This window comes from Callospermophilus lateralis, chromosome 9, assembly GCF_048772815.1.
Source record: "Callospermophilus lateralis isolate mCalLat2 chromosome 9, mCalLat2.hap1, whole genome shotgun sequence".
In the NCBI taxonomy this organism is placed as follows: Eukaryota; Metazoa; Chordata; class Mammalia; order Rodentia; family Sciuridae; genus Callospermophilus; species Callospermophilus lateralis.
Window position 1 is genome coordinate 98,874,761 of NC_135313.1, and position 16,892 is coordinate 98,891,652.

The following is a 16,892-nucleotide window of genomic DNA, read 5'->3' on the forward strand; positions in this document are numbered from 1 at the left end:
CAATGAGTGTACTTTTGCCTCACCAGATACTGAGTTTTATACCAAATAAACCATAGTAGTTTAGGAACAAGACTGATTATTGAAGAACTCAGAAAGAGATCCATAATTGTGGAGAAAAAAGAAAATAAATTGTGTGTGTGTGTGTGTGTGTGTGTGTGTGTGTTTAAAACTATTTATAAACTATCATTTCAAATTGATCAGGAAAGCAGGTATATTTTTCCAGGATATATGAGGCTATCTTTTTATAATGAGGGTGAGGACTGAGGGCAGAGAGCTTCTCTGAATTTCACATTACGAATTCTAAGAGCATTACATAGGGAAGCATAAAAACAGGACAAGAATGATAATAAGTTAGAAGATGGTGGCATAGGAAATGCAAGCCTCTTTTCCCAATAAGAAACAGCATATAGATAGCTACCCATGAATGACAATAGCCTTAGGAGGGCTCAAAGGTCCATTAAAAAAAAAAAAAAAAAACTGTGGCAACACAGTGGAGAAGAGAAAAAAGATGTTATGATGTGAGTATGAGGTGTCTCCCCCAAGCTCCTGTGTTAATGCAAGAATATTCAAAGGTGAAATGATGAGATTATGAAAGCTGTAACCCAATTGTTCCATCCTAGATGAGTAGGGTGACTGAGTGGTAACCCTAGGCAGGTGGGCCAGGCTGGAGGAGGTGAGTCACTGGGGTGTGCCCTGGAAGGGTTGATCTTCTTTGGGATTCTGTTCCCACCCTTTCCTCTCCCTCCCTCCCCCCTTCTTCTCTCCCTCTTTCTCTATCTCTCTCTGTTTCCTGGCTGCTCTAAAGGAAGTAGCACTCCACCAAACACTGCCATGCTGATTTGATGCTTCATCTTGTGTCTGAAGCAATGAACTTGATGGAATGAGACCTCTGAAACTATGAACCCCAAATAAACTTTGCCTCCTTTAAGTTGTTCTTATCAGGTATTTTGGATAGAGTGCTGCAAAGTTGACTAAATCACAGAAATGATCACCGTGAAGGTGGGCATAACTGAGATAACTGAAGATGACTAGGAGGAAAGGAAAAGGGCAATGGTTATACCCATATTAGCTACAAATATGTGAAGAAAAAGCAACCGGTGCACATTGATTTGTTATGCTTGGATTCGGGACCTCCAAAAGACCACCAGAGACCAAGATCAATTTAAGCAGCAAAGAGGTGTTTATTGTGAGCTAGCTCGGTCCTCTGCACACACACAGCAACTGGTGACACTGAGAGGCCCCGAGTCCAGGGTTTGCAGCAGTTTTATACACTCTTTGGGGAAGGCAGGGACTTCACATACATCATAGCATCTCTCAGCAAATCATCACCACCTTGGGAAAATCAAACAGCAACAACTCTTAACATTGATTAGCACATTCACTGGCGGGAACAAGTTGGGTAAGAGTTATTGGTTAGTACCAGAGGGGATTCATTTGAACTAATTGGTTTAAGCCACGAGGGGTGAGGGGTGTAGTGCTGAACTACAGGGTTTCCCAATATGTTATCAACCACCATAAACTACTGGGAGGGTCTTCTGGCATCCCAGGTATTTCCCTGTCTCATGCTGATTGGTGGCTGCTAGGGGGCTGTTATGGATCCCCACCTAGCCTGACTGAGTCAGGGACACCTGGCTCTGCAGAGCTCTCCTGTTATTTGTAGTTAAACAACTCAGCAGGGTGGGTATGTACCTAGGAGTGCTCTGTGGGTCTTTCCAAGGACAAGGGTCATGCCCCCTTCCTTGGACAGGCTTTGCTCTGAGGTAGAGGCTGGTTTTTCAGATTCCAGATATTTAATTTTTTATGTTCATATGAAAAACTGTACAGACATTTCTCAAAATTTAAAAATAGAGCTACCATATTACCCAATAGTATACCTTCTGGCTTTATAGGCAAAACATAAAATCAGTATGTCAAAATGACATTTGCACTTCTGTTTCATCATAGCATTATTGACATTATCCAAGCTGGACACAGAAAGGCAAACACCTTATGATCTAATTGTATGTAGAATCAAGCAAGGTCAAACTCATAGAAGAGTTTGAAGAATGGTTACCAAGAGCTGAGGAAGGAGGAAAAACTGGTAGTGGGGGACTGGGAGATATTGGTTAAAGGGTACAAAGTTTCAATTAGATAGGAATAGTAGTCCTGAAAAATCTATTGCTCAGCATGTTCACTAATATATGCAATTCTTGGAAAATTCTCACAGTATATATTTTGTTTATTTTTATTATTGTTTATTATAATTATACAAAGTGGTGGATTCACTATGACACATTTATATATGCGTGTAACTTGATGAATCTCATTTGCCAGTACCCTCTTTTTCCCTCTCCTCCTCCCTTCTCCAGCCTACTTGCTCTAGAGAATAAGTTTTAAATGTTCTTATGACCATAAATGGTAAATATCTGAGGTTAATGGATATGTTAATTAGTTTGATTTAATCCACAATGTATAATGATTCCACAATACATAAATATCTCAAACCACATTGTACATTATCAGTATACATAAGCTTTTATTAATTAAATTACTTCCTTGGTTATTTAAAGAATAAGAAACAACAAAATACTAGAAGAAAACCATTATTTGCAATATTGAACCAGGAAGATTTTAGAGTATACGAAACCTAGTACTACCAAAAAAAAAAAAAAAAAGATTCAGTAATTCAAGTATATGAATATGGGAGACTTTATCAGAAGAGAGAATATTAACAAAATTTTTAAGAGAATGGAAATGTGGGCAATATTTAAGCTATAATTAATATACATGATATATGAATACTCTGATGAATAAAAAAATTATATAATATAAAAGGAAAAGGGCAAAACATCTAAATACTTACTTCATGGAAGAAAAAAAAACAACAGAAATAATTTACGAGTGTACTGTAAGTATCATTTTACAAGTAATACCATGTTTTTCTATATAGGAAAAAACATTTATAATAATGTTAATTAGGTACAGAGAAATGTAAATCACCAAAAAAAAATTTGGTTGATTTAATAAATAAATAAATGACAGCAGAATGCATTACAATTCTTATTACACATATATATCAAAAATTTTCATATCTCTGTTTGTATATAAAATATTTTGACACGCAATTTGTGTATTCATACATGTACTTTGGATAATGATGTTCATCACATTCCACCATCATTGCTAACCCCCTGCCCCCTCCCTTACCCTCCCACCCCTCTGCCCTATCTAGAGTTCATCTATTCCTCCCACACTCCCACTCCCTACCCCACTATGAATCAACTTCCTTATATCAGAGAAAACATTCAGCATTTGTTTTTTGGGGATTGGCTAATTTCACTTAGCATTATCCTCTCTAACGCCATCCATTTACCTGCAAATGCCATGATTTTGTTCTCTTTTAATGCTGAGTTAAATTCCATTGTGTATATATGCCACATTGTTTTTATCCATTCATCCACTGAAGGGCATCTAGGTTTGCTCCACATTTTAGTTATTGTGAATTGTGCTGCTATAAACATTGATGTGGCTATGTACCTGTAGTATGCTGTTTTTAAGTCCTTTAGTATAGTCCGAGGAGAAGGATAGCTGGGTCAAATGGTGGTTCCATTCCCAGATTTTCAAGGAATCTCCATACTGCTTTCCATATTGGCTGCACCAATTTGCAGTCTCACCAGCAATGTATGAGTGTACCTTTTTCCCCACATCCTCGGCAACAGTTATTGTTGTATATATAGAATATTAAAATAATTTTTAGAAAAGCAACTTATCATTCAGTGTAAAATTACTGTACTATTAAATTTTAAATATTCTGTCCTTTCAAAAAATTATAAGCAAATAAGAATGTTGTTTATAGCATTATGATTTAAAAAAATGAAAAGAACCTTAAAAATCAATCAATTTATAAATAGTTAAAAGTTGGGTAATAACTATATGATACTGTACAATATAACTATATAATATAATACAAAGATGGATAAAAAATAGGTGACTTGACATATAGACATAAATCATCTCCAAGATCTATTGTGTCAGTGATGCAAGTTCCTAAGTGCTATAGGTATAATCTATATAAATACAGGTTTCCGTTTGCATCTAGTCTGAAGGTGTTTGTGCAGGTGTGTCCATTGTGAATGTGTGTACAACTATAGAGAAATATCTGGAATAATTTTCAGGGAACAGGGAACAGTGGGCATTTCAAGTAAATAGATGGGACAATGAATAAGAGAAAAAAATAGTGCATTTTATGCTTTATATGTTTATACTTATCTTCCTTTAGGTGGATTATGTTTTACTATTAGAATAAAAACTGAAGGCCTTAAAATGAACAAATAAAATAGGTAATCATTTGAGAAGAGATGTTTGAGATAAGAAGACTTAGGTAGTAGAGCAATTAGATTTTTGTTTCTGATAATATACTTACTGGTAAATATAATACAATTTGTGATGAATATATTTATATATATCAGTGAATAAAATGTCATGTTTCAACAATTTCTGAATAATTTTTTTACAAGATACAATTCTTCAAAATCATGAGAACTTTAATTATCCCTTCCCTATGTTATTGGAAATATTTATTTCTTCAGAAAACCAGTAGTTGCTGTTAGAGGACTTTATGGTTTAAAAATGAGGGTTCAATGGGCAGGTTAATGCAACAAACTAGAAGTTAGACTATATCACTCATTCAGGTTGACCCCCTAACTTGGACTGTGGCTTTTTTACATTAAAAGCTATGAAGAAAGAAACTGATTATATTAGATACACTTTTCAGAATTACTAGATTTGAAGAGTTCTAGACTCTCATCCAACTACACATTTCAATAATTTTGTATCTCTTGATTTAACTAGTTTATCATCCTATTTCTGTTTGCTTTATTTTCTTTTTCAAAGTGGCTTTTAAAATATGAAACATAGGGGAAATTCTTACTCCTTTGAATAGTTTCAAATAATAGTACCTAAAAAATGCATGATGTGATCAAGTAAGTGCATTGATTTAAAGAAGGGAAATAGTTTTCCCCCTGGCTCACGTTGGAGAATTTGTTTAAGATCTCTACTTCGTGACTTTGTGAAATCTTTTTGTTGAGAACAAGAGTAAGGGACGCTATGACTGAATATCATTGATTTTTAGCAAGCTTCTTAAAATATGTTTCTCATTCACTTGTTTCATTTATTTATCCAACAAGTAAGACATTTATAAATGCAATAAGTATCTGTTAGTGTATGAACATTATTATGTTTCTCAATAAGTATTCAATAAATCTTCATTTTACTTTGACATAATATTGATTCATCTGGTCTATTTCAGATATGGCATTTAAGAAAGCATCCTCTACTCCAATAATGAACTTTATTTCAAGCCAAATTTCAGTTCAGAATAAGAAAATAAATCTGCTTTTTTCCAACATGTAGTCTTCCTTAGACTAATGCTGAACATTCCCTGCTTTTTTCCAACATGTAGTCTTCCTTAGACTAATGCTGAACATTCCCTGAGTAGGTAGTGAGTCAAATTTTACCATGTCCAGCAAGTTGTACAGTAAAAAAAAAAAAAAAAAAAAAAAGCTACAGATGTTCAGGAAGTTAGAATGTAGAGTATTGTTTGTAAACCAAATTTCCACAGTCCTGTATCTTTCTCTGGGAAATCAGAAAATGATTAGTCTCCTGTGTTCTTGAAGCTATCTTGACTTCACCAGGAACAATCCCTTTTTCTTCTCTTTAGATCATAGGAGGTAGATACACTTGCTTTTTAAAACATTGATCATGTAATTCCAATCATCGCTTTTATGTCTGTCTCTTCTACCCAATAAAGCAGACAAAGTGTCTATTTCATCTTTGTAATGCCTTTTCTGTCACAGAGTAGGTATCAATAAAAGTATCTCAAAAGGATGAAGAAATGAAAAATACATAATGTGCAACAGCACTCTTGTAAGTGTGAGAAAGCAAGAAGAATTTATGCATTTTTCTGTGTCAGGTTGGCAGGCATGAACTAAGTCTGTTCTGTACAGCCAGGGTTGAAAGGCATCTATCCTAATGCCTCCTTTGTTGGAATGAATTAAAAAAGACTTTTGGCTTGTCTTTCTGTCTGATTCACCACAATTTTTCTCTTCTCTAAAGCTAAGCAATATATAAGTGTTTTTCATAAGAATTGTTTAATAGGTAAATTGAAAGAAGATGTACATTTCCTCCAGAACATGTCTGTCTTCTTCTCAATAAGAGGTCCTCCAAGTCTGATAAAACCATCTATTTTTTTTTTTAGAAAATTTCTGGAAACCTAAATAAACTCATTAAATTAAATTTAAGATTTTAGTGACTACACTTTAAATATGAGACCAAATGTGTCTCATCAATCATCATGTTTGTGGATATAAGGAATATTAAACACTGCAGAGAGACAGGACTTTCAGTTTGTAGATGTGGACCCTGGACATAAAGACAGAGCTCAAATCACAATTCAACTCTACAAATGAGGTGTTTTTTAAATCTACAGATCTTGTAATCCTTTTCTCATTTTTTTTTCTGCAAAATAAAAAGGATAAATTCATGATGTTCTGAAAGAGTATATAGGAATTGGCACACACACACACACACACACACACACACACATACACAAATACACATATCTAAAATAAAATTGATTTTAACACATCCTTCTAAGTTTACCATGGCAGGGAAACACATCTGTGGTACAATGCAACCATCTCTCAAGGTTTTCTATTTTCTTCATAGGAGAGGGAGAGCTATAAGTATGGACCTCTAATCAAAGGATGAATAACTTTTTTTTCATATTAAAAGAAAAGAATTTAGAAGTTCCTCTTTTTGTGAAATCCTGATTCTACAGACTATCCTATGAGGAAGTCTGAGCCTGGAGTTTGTCAGTGTTTTTCCTTTCTCAGGGTGATGTTTGTGCAGATTTCCTCGGGTGTTTTGAGAAATGATGCCAAGATCTCAGACAACCAAAAAGCATAATGGGAGAAGGCACGGCAGAAAGAGGTGAATTTCCATAACTTAATGTAGTCCTGACACCTTGGGAGGAAGAGAGAAGGATGTGAATAGGTAGAGTGGGTCTCAGACCCCAGCACAGTTCCCAGAAATAGAAGCTAAACTCTGAAGGAATCCTGAAACCAATGTTATTCTGAGGGAACCCTGCAACTCTGGCCCACCTTAGTAACCCCACCCTGGTTGGTCGCTGTCTTAGGCTGTAGTAGCAAAGCTTTGTTGTAAAAGTTGGTGGGTACATTAGATTCTTACTGCTACCGTAGCAAGTGACCACACATTTACTAACTTTAGCAACACAAATCAATTGCCTTGGAGGTTTTTGGGTCAGAAGTCCACTCAAGGCTCACAAAACTAAAGTCAAGATGTTGTCAGAGCTGCAGTTCTATCTGGATGCCATATGGAAAATCAGTTTTCTTGTTGATTCAAGTTGCAACAGAATTCAGTTTCCACAGCTAAAAGGCCAAAGTCCCCTTTCTATGTTGGCTATAACCTGAGAGCTGTTCTCAGCTTCCAGAAGTAGTGATATTTCCTGGCTCCTGGTCATATCCTTGACTCTTCCATCTTGAAAGCCAGTTGCAGAGGCCGATGCCTGCTCACAGTCTTCCTGACCCTTTTAATCTTTACAGTGCTCTCTCGTCCAGCCATCGATGGTTTTCCACTTCTATGAATGATAACCCTGTATTTGGGTTTATTCATATCATTCAGGAAATCTCCCTGTCTCAAGATTCCTGCACTTATTTTAATGTAACAGTATGGTGACAAAATAATTATTATACTTTATTAATAGGGTAACAGACTCCTCATAATTGCTACTTCATATCTAGATAGTTTAAAAGAATTAAGAGGTTGAAATAAATACAGATATATAAGGCTACTGAATTTTAAAGATTAAAATAAGTTTCAACTATTAGAGAAGCTAGTCAGTAAATGATTTTGAGACATTAAGGTAATGATCTGTTTTAAAAACAAAAATAATGAATGTCATCTTTACAAAAAGTAGTGGTAGATAAAGATGTGAAACTACAAAGGCTCACAACAACAAAAGATATAGAATAAAGTATAGATAAACATAATAAAACTCCTTGGGGAATCTTATATCAGGCCACAAAACTCATGACTATAAAATAAAATGGGAAAAGGAAATTAAAACAAGAGCAAAACCAAAGAGTTTGTCAATGAATAGAGACTCCTTGAATTAAGATTAATCTATAGAATGAAAAAACAGAGTTGTGCATTTCAATGTGAAATGATTACTTACATACTTTGAGTGAAAGACTTATGATACAGTATAGTGAATATAAAATCATAATTATAGTCATAAATATTGCATGGAAAACCATGTAAATGTATGTATGTATACCTACGAAAATTTTTGCCTGAAGAACCACATGAACCTGCTAAGAATTTCAATAATATCTTTTAAAAAATCAAAAGCAAAGGCTATGTACATGTGCACTAGCTTCACTAAGCTCAGAGTAGGTAAAATCAAAGTAAGATGTATTAGTCAACTATATTTATTTAAAAATAATAATCAATAATCAATTCTGTTGTGACCTTTCTTGCATATCATTAGTCATAATCTGATAATTTATATAGAGATTCTATTTTGTTTTGTTTAGTACTGGTACCATGAATTGAACACAGGGATGTTTAAACTCTGAACAGCATCCCCAGCCCTTTTTTTATTTTTTATTTTGACACAGGTCTCGCTCAGTTGCTTAGGGCCTTGCTAAATGGCCAAGGCTGGCTTTGATCTGGTGATCCTCCTCCCTCAGCCTCCTCAGGTGTTGGAATTACAGATGCACCAGCTGCTGGAATTACAGATGCACTATCATGTATATAGTGATTCTTTGATGACAAACATTCAAAGCTTTCTGTTACTATAATGAATACCTGAAATAATCGACTCATAAGGAGAAAAGGGCTATTTTTTAATCACCCTTTTTCTTCCAACTGTGACAAAAAGACCTGACCAGAACAATTTTAAAGGAGGAAAAGTGTAGAGAGTGGAGAATCAAATCATGGCCTCTGGCTCTCTCATGGCTACTTTTTTGCTGAGAGCTGCTTGTGCAAAGGTGCAGGTCAAGATGCCTCAGTTGCTATGGTGATGCTGTGCCAAAGTGCAAGCTGTTATCAGTCAAGTCCTTGAGTTTAGCACCAACTCCCAGGGATAGAGGATTCTGAAGAAAAAAAAAAGATGACTAAATATTTCACCTGTCCTGCGTCCTTCATATTGCCAGCTTTGCTGAACTTCCCCACAAATAACCTTTTCATGAAACTTATATAATAAACATGCCGAGCTAGCTCTGGTGTTAGTCAAACTTTGCCAGGGCTTGGCTGAACCACCTGCCCCCACCTTTTACTCTCTCTGTGTGTCTGTTTTTTCTTCATTTTACATCACCCCTCATCTAGTGTCTTCCTGAATTAATGGGCACAGCTCAGAGCAGAGATGAGGCTTTGGCAGAAAAGTTTACTTGGGTCTCAGGGTTTCAGAGGTCTCAGTCCATAGACAGCTGGCTCTATTACTCTGAGCCTTAGCTGAGGCAGAACATTATGACAGAATAGTGTGCTGAACAAAATACCTCAGCACATGGCACCAGGAAGCAGAGAGACAGCTCCTCTCTCCGGGAACAAAATATATACTCCCAAATCACACCCTCAATTAACCGCCTTTTCCAATCACATACTACCTGCCTCTAGTTACCACCCAGTTAATTCCTATAAGGGAACTAATAAGACTTTCATAACCCAATCATTTTACCTCTAAACTTTTTTTGCATCTCTTCACCAATTAACTTTGGGGGGCACCTCATATCTATCTAAACCACCATAGCAATTCTGACCTACAGTTTTAGGGGTTCCAGTCTATGAGAAGATGGGTCCATTGCTCTAGGCCTCTCATGGAGTTGCTGGACGGACATGGCAGAAAGTGCGTGATGGAGCTAAATTGCTCAACTCATGGCCAGGAAGCATGAGAACAGAAGAAGAAGGGCCTGGTGTCCCACCATTCCCTTCGAGGGGACACCTTCAATGACCTGAAGATCTCCCACTGGGCCCTACCTCTTAATGGTTTCACCACCTCCTCCCAATAACACCCTCCTGTGGACCAAATCCCCAACACGTTTGCTTTGGGGAACATTCAACATCCATATAGCACAGGTAGACCTTGCAGGAGACAGCCAGAAAGCCATCATAGACTGTGCTGTGTGACAACGCAATCTCCGTGCAGGACCACTCATTGCTCTTCTTCCTATTTGAAGAATATTATAAGTGACAAGGATACTTCTCACTTTTCATTTTTCCCTGGCTAAACAGACATCATGTGGCAAACCATCATTCTCATATCGACATGTCTATTACATTTGTAACCGATACTACACCAGATGGCCATATGAGCAGGATGAAAACTACAAACATCGTCTTTATTTTCATAGATCGCTAAACTGTAAATGGACCACCATTGTAAATTGACCTTGAGAAAATGGCTTTTATTTAACCTTCATGTTGTTTTGTCACCTGTCAGTATAATAAAGAGTAAATGAAATGTGGCGATGTTTAGTACCATCCTAGCACAGAACAATAAAAATACATATTTGTATGTATATTGCCTGTATAATAAATATCTTCTAGGGAGGTAGTTGCATCATTTACACCTGCCACAAAGCTAAAAGAAGTGAATTAATCGGTTTTAGTGTAGTCTTTGACTTTTTTTTCACATCAGGGATGCCATATGAGTCTGACATATGTGTCAATCTCTTTATTTCATAGAAAGTAGCACTTTTTAATCTTTCAGAAATAAACCTTGGTGTATTCAGCGATGCCAATCAAAGTTGTTTTTATGTATTTTTAAAAATCTTCAATGGAATAATAATCCACAATTCTCTTTCATTTTCTAGATCTTCTAATGTTTGAGTTTATAAACTCGCAGGTTAAATCTTCAAGGAAAGAAATTGGCATTCAAAGGGAGTGCATTTTACAAATCACCATGGTCATGGAGGACTCAAAGTGTTATGATGTCCCCTCTGTTTCCCCTGGTGGATGTGGGCAGCACAAGACCACAGGGATCAATAAATGTTGCCTGTAGGCCAAATTCAGCCTGGTGTCTGCTTTCTTAATGATTCATGATCCAAAATATGTTCCATATGTTTTAATGGTTGAGCGGGCAGGGAGGAGATTTTGTGACATTTTGAAAAATATCATGTAATTCCAATTTTAGTCTCCAGAAGTAAAATATTGTTGAAACAAAACTAGGATCATGTGTTGATATTTAATCTACAGCAGCTTCCCTGCTCTAGAGGCAGAAGTGAGTCATTGCTAAGCCTCAGATATTTACAATCTGGTCCTTGACAGAAAACGTTGACCAACCTTGCCCTAAAGTCAAAAACCTCCAGAGAGAACCATAGGCTGCTCTCAATTTGCCTTCAGCTTCCTTATTTTTATATCGCCTGCCTATTCATTCAACCATATATCATATTGCCTGATTTCTCTCTGTATCATTTGTATTATTTTTTTAATCAATTAAATTATGTACATGAAGCCTGGGGTGAGCAAGGGCACTCCAGATGTGTAGGTACTATTCCTACATGGTTCCCTTTGTTCTTCCATTGTCTTTACCACAGTTCCAGAACATTCAAAATGCACTCGGCAACTCCCTTTAGATACATTCCTAGCCAGAAATCGTGCTCCTTTTCTTACTATCTTAAAAGAATTAAAGACCCATTTGAACAAATAAGAAAACCTGTCAATTCCTTCAGCCCTCCAGGCAACAGTTTACTAAATGTTATCAGATCTTTTCTATCTGGGGAGGTGGTTGTGCCATTTACACTCTGATAAGTCACAGACACATGTTGCTGCAAGGCGGTCTCTCCCCAGGCACTGATCCCAGCTTCCAGGGGCCAAAGACCTAGAATATAAGATACGAAGCGGTGGGGGAAAAAAAGCTGTGCTTCTGATAGACGATTAGAGAAAAGGTTGATTTTTCTTCTACCTTAGACACTCAAATATCAAAATTTCAATCAAGGTTTTGTTTTGTTTTGTATTATCCTCATGACATATCTCAAAATTGGTGGAAAATTATATTAACCCACTTTCTTGACAATATAAGTGGATTTGTATTTTACATTCACACAGTGTACCTTTCAGAATTATGAATTTATAAGCTTTTCTTTAAAGTGCACATTTGCTTTTTAGGATACAGATATTCACTAGTTATGTTGTTTTCTTTCTGTGTGTCTTTGTGAAGGAGGAGATTATTTTCAAAAACGAGAGAGAACATGTGCTAATTTCATTACTATAAATTCTCAAGCACAGACCAAGCTGCATCTGTAAGAACCAAAGACCAATTAACAATACATGGCTTCGCTGATGACCCTGTTTTGCTTTTAAAAGGATGCTAATTTTCAAAATCCCTGCAGATTGATATCCAGCACAGATGTGCACAGCAGTAAGTGCACAATATGTAGGTATGCACCTTATCTTCCAAAGTAGCAGTTGAAAATGGCACTCGACCTAATTAGCTCTCAAAAATGATTTAGAAGGACAGGAATTGGGAGGAGAGTCAGAGCCAGGCAATATGTTACTAAATTTTGAAATAGAAGCATGTCTTTTGTAGAGAGTCTTAAAAAAGATTCATAGGAAGGGATGGAATGATAAAACATCTTTCCATCAAGCTCCACGTTCATAAGACTGGATGATAGTTTAAGACTTTGAAGCAGGGACCGCCCCCTTCTGAACCATCCATACCCAGAGTTTGCACAGAGGTATATTCTCAGAGTACCATCCCTTGACTTCACCCTGGTTTTACAACTCCTTAGTACCTTTACTCTTTTTTTTAATATTTATTTTTTAGCTTTAGGTGGACACAATATCTTTATTTTATCTTTATGTGGTGCTGAGGATCGAACCCAGTGCCTCACGAATGAATGCTAGGCGAGTGCGCTACTACTTGAGCCATAGCTCCAGCCCAGTACCTTAACTCTTTATACCTGGTGTTTTACTCATAAATCCTGAATTCTGAGTCCATGTCCTATTCTTTATGTTCATCTTCACTCTATTCCACGAATTTTCATTCAAAGGTCTACACTGGGCTTCCGTTTTAGAGTTTTCTCTCTAAAACAATTTTCAGGAGATAATTTCTAGGAGATGTAATCCTTTCTCCTTAGAAATGCCTGAGCAAATAATAATAAATGGCAGTGCTATTGATAGTTTACTTTCATGAAACCTTAAAAGTACACAATTTTCTCTGTATATTCTGTGCTTCTTGTTTTTGTTCATTGTCATTGCTTACTTTTTAATATCAGGACTTTCTAGAAAATCTGGTTTTGTTAGATAGTAGTTAGGAATGAGCATTGACTGGGAACCAATAATATAGCAGGATCACGAGGTTTCTTTGAATTGCCTTTAATTAATAATCAAGTAACCAGCAGAACAATAGGAGTAATAACCCTAAGGAGGAACAGGTGGAAACAAAAGGCGCCAATTAATAAATACCTTAAGAAGGAAATATCAATGACACTAACTCCTGACAGGGTCTACTGGGGTCATTGTAAAATTAGGATTTATGACTAGAGGTTTCTTAATATATTTCATAAGGGTGCACTAAGGTGAAGTCTGCACAGTCATTGACGGGAGCAGGTGAATGGGATGGTTACCATGACTGTCAACACTCCCCCATCCAATGTGAAGAAAGAGTTAAACATCTGATTGGAGAAGGATGCAGAAGGTGTAGCCCAGTTCACCTGGTAAACATCAAACAGGAGTGAATTTGGAAGTAGCATTACATTTCCTTTGTTGTTCTGTGCTAGATGTTGACTTACTCTCTCTTGATAGTATTTTTCGTTTGAATCTTACTTTATTTTCACTTACAATGAAATTCTCTTCCTTGCCTTTTCATGTCTAAATTTAAGTTTATTTTTTCATTGGGACCCAAGAACCAAGGCTTGGAGCTTCAGCCTGCTACTCTCCTGTGACTGTGAGAAAGTATCTGAAGTTTTTTTCCATAAGATCCATTTCATAAAGTTTTGTGATAATTGAAACAAAAAAAAAAGAGGAAAGTTGTTGAATTGCCACCTCATTCATACTACTACATTTTGTGAAAAAAACACTACCTTGTGTGTGCATAGATCCACTGTTACTTAAATATATATTCATTAAAGCAAATTGTATATTCTGAACTCCTAAGAAGTTCTAGTGGAACTTGGGTAGTGGGAAGTTCATTGATAAAGCTTGTGCTTAGCTGGCATAAAGCCCTGGGTTCTATCCTCAACATTGGGTGAAAAAAACCTTCTAGCATGTGATATTTTCTTCAAAAACTACTTAGAAGAAGTACAACTTCTTTCCCAACTTGAAAAATCACTGACATTGGATGGTAACTTAGGTTTGAGTTCTGGCCCCACTCTTTACTAGCTGTCTGTGCATAGAAATCCCAGAAATTAATACAAAAATGTAATCCTTTGGTATACACTGGAGATGGGTTGCGGGACCAAAATCCCTAGATGCTCAAATCACTTATATAAAATGGGATCATATTTACATGTAACCTATATACATTCTCTTGTATATTTTAACTCATCTCTAGATCATTTATATAGCCTGATGCAATATAAACATTATTTAAGTAGTTGTTTCTAGTAGTTGCTCAGGAAACAATGACAAGGAAAAAGTTCTGTGTTTGTAAAGATGCAATTTTTCCCAAATATTTTCTATCTCTGGTTGATTGAGTCTTCAGGTTTGGAACACATAGACATGGACTTTTGACAGGATTGCAAAAGAAGATGGTGAGGGTTAAAATTACAAAATGTTATTTAAATATGGAAAACACATTAAAATGACTTAATAAAAATCACTCCCTCCATCTTTTCCCTGAAAAAGTCTTACTCTCTCTCTCTCTCTTTAGACCTAGTTCTGATACTTAGATGATCTCTCTCTGAGCTTTTACCCAGTTGTTTTCATGTGGACACTTTCTGGTTTCTTCTTGTCATCCAAATTAACCATCAATTTGTATTTCAAGATGACTTATATTTTGTAATAAGACACAGATTTATTTTCATTATCAAAAAGAAGCCCCATTACTCCCCTGTTGCTATTCTTTTTACTCTGCAAAAAAGATACCCTTAACTAAAAAATACACATGCTGGGATGATTTCCACAGAATCTTCTGCTTCACACAGAGGGAATTACTTTACCAGAATTATATTATCCAGCCATGAGAAAAGATAGCTGCATATTTCTATTATTTTGAATATGAGAATATATTTCTGCCCTTCCATAGATTTTAAGACATATAAAACTTTATGCAAAAGAATTTTTTGTTATACTCTGCTATGACTAATTATTGAATTAATTTTGTGATGAAGCAATGATTTTTTTTCTCTTCATCACATTTGCTTGATCTTTTTATTCTGTGATGCCTCTATCTCAGAAGCACATGCACGCACAGTGAGATGGAAAGAGAAGGTGGCTTATTTAATAAAATAACATTTTATGGTAATTATTTTCATAATTGAAACCTTACGAAATAACCTTTCTAAAGTGGTCTTGGAACATTTGGATGTTCAGATACGTGCATTTTTTGAATGTTTTTAAGTTCTTCTTCCTGATTGGCACAAATAAGATAGATGCAGAGTGTTTGTCCTCTGGCTGATGGCTTGGGAATCTCTGCTTTGGAATTGCAACCAGAAACCCAGGGTTATGTTGGCCGCTGTTCAAACAGAGAAGCCAAAAAGCAGTTTGTTTCCATCTGGGTAAGTAGCACTTCAGTCTGTCACTACTGAGAGAAGAAATGTATTAATAACCAAGAAGAGATCTCTGAAAACTTCTAGAAAATCACAGTGAGAAAGTCCTAAAACAAAGCAGTGATACCCTGTTTAACTTTGTAGTCTTCCATAAGGCGAGGGAGATGCTGCGTCATGTAGGGTATTTATATACCAGTTAGCACTTAATAACTCTCTTTTCAGAGAACCTTCCATCCTGGGAGAAGTCAGAGAATCAAAGTCACATTTGCTTTTTGTTGTTTGCAATTGGTTGCAGTACTTTGTTGATGAAACAGCTGAGGTTTGCAAGGTCTATTAACTTGGATCAAAGAGAGTTTTATTCAGTTTCATCTTGAATATAAACAGTGTTGCTTTCCCAAAGGATGGGATCACATGGTGAACCTAGGACCTCAAAATTACATTCCCACTGCCCATCTACCATCAAAGCTAACTGTTTATTTCAAATTAGGTTTTCTGATTTGAGTGTTGCACATATTATCTTTTATACCAGATTCAGTAAGAGAAAACATTTTGCTTGCAAATGAATTACTTCTGATGGATATGCATGTGCTTTTTCTTTATAATCTGATCTTAAATTCTACCATCTTGACTTTACTGATTTAACTTTCCTTCCTGAGATTGTCATGCCTTGCTCATCCTAATGTGTAAGGTGTTTGTTCTAGCAAATAGACTGAATATTAGGAGTAGGGGCTAGTTAATATATCCCTAAGTCTTAGAGAAATATGATAATTAAAAGGAAAAAAGATAACTGATATTTTAGCTTATTGAGAATTATTTCAATAAAGAAGAAATGTAATGATCTCCTGAATTTTTCTAGTTTCTCTATCCTATTTGATCATGTATCAATAATATTCTAGTTATCCAATAAGATTTGTATTTTTAACTCATTATATAGCCCTACCTCCCTCAGTAATCCATCCATGTGTTTACTTAATATGCTCACTATGCATGACTACAGTTATGGCTGTAAACAAGATTGTTATGGTCTTAGATTCCTCACAATGTTCCCAGTCTTGGCTGTAACCTGCTCCATCCTTCTCAAGTCCTATTAATTTCAGATATTTTCTTGTTACAACTTCTTGTTTTATTGTGCATATACGCCCACATACTTGCACCTTCCTCTGATGGAAATCTTCAAGGATTGAC